This window comes from Miscanthus floridulus, chromosome 10, assembly GCF_019320115.1.
Source record: "Miscanthus floridulus cultivar M001 chromosome 10, ASM1932011v1, whole genome shotgun sequence".
Lineage (NCBI taxonomy): Eukaryota > Viridiplantae > Streptophyta > Magnoliopsida > Poales > Poaceae > Miscanthus > Miscanthus floridulus.
In genome coordinates, this window is record NC_089589.1 from 142,430,898 (window position 1) to 142,431,683 (window position 786).

General features: G+C 40.5%; 1 non-coding gene across 1 annotated transcript; it reads left to right on the plus strand.

Annotated features, from left to right (window-relative positions):
- Nucleotides 1-109, plus strand: LOC136490297 (small nucleolar RNA R71). The gene has a single exon (XR_010767588.1). It is a non-coding gene; the product is annotated as a small nucleolar RNA R71 (small nucleolar RNA).
- The last annotated feature ends 677 nt before the right edge of the window (nucleotides 110-786 follow it).

Genomic DNA, 786 nt, shown 5'->3' on the forward strand with positions numbered 1-786 from the left:
ATCCCATGATGAGGACATTTCGCAATGTAATCTTGAAAGCATTCCCATGCCTCAAGGATAGATTCATCATGTTGTTGCTGAAAGCTTGAGATTCTCCCACGCAGAGCATTGGTCTTGCTTGTGGGAAAGAACTTTGCTAGAAAGGCAGTGGAGCAGTTATACCATGTAGTATTTCTATCTTTGTTGGCATAGAACCATTGCTTTGCCTTCCCCAAGAGTGAGAATGGGTAGAGGCAAAGTAGTATGGCATCCTGGGTTACTCCTTTGATGGTAAAAGTGCTATAGATCTCTAAAAAGTGTTGGAGATGTGCACTTGCATCTTCATGTGCCTTTCCACAAAACTGGTTTGCTTGCAATATGTTGATGAGAGCTGGCTTGAGCTCAAATCCATTGTCTCCAACATTGATTGGCAGTCTAGTACGGATGTTGGCTATAGTTGGAGCAGAGAATTCACAGAGAGTCCTGTTAGCCATGCAAATTCTGGTGTTAAGCTTCACATTATATGGTTGTCTTCCGACTTCAAAGCTGAGACTTTCTTGAGTTTAGCTCTAGTTTTCCTAATTAATGCTTCTAGATCTTCAACGTAGTTTGTCAGAAGATCAAAACCGGTCATACATTACCTTGCATAAGATACACAAGTAGACAAAACAAGGGTAAGCCTGTTTGAGCAGAGGTCAATGGTTTTCCTTGATCACATCAATAAGTATAAGTTTATCAATACTTCCTTTGCCTAGTTACCTTCCCTAGCAACAGCGCCAAAAATGCTTATTGATATTTATTAACTTG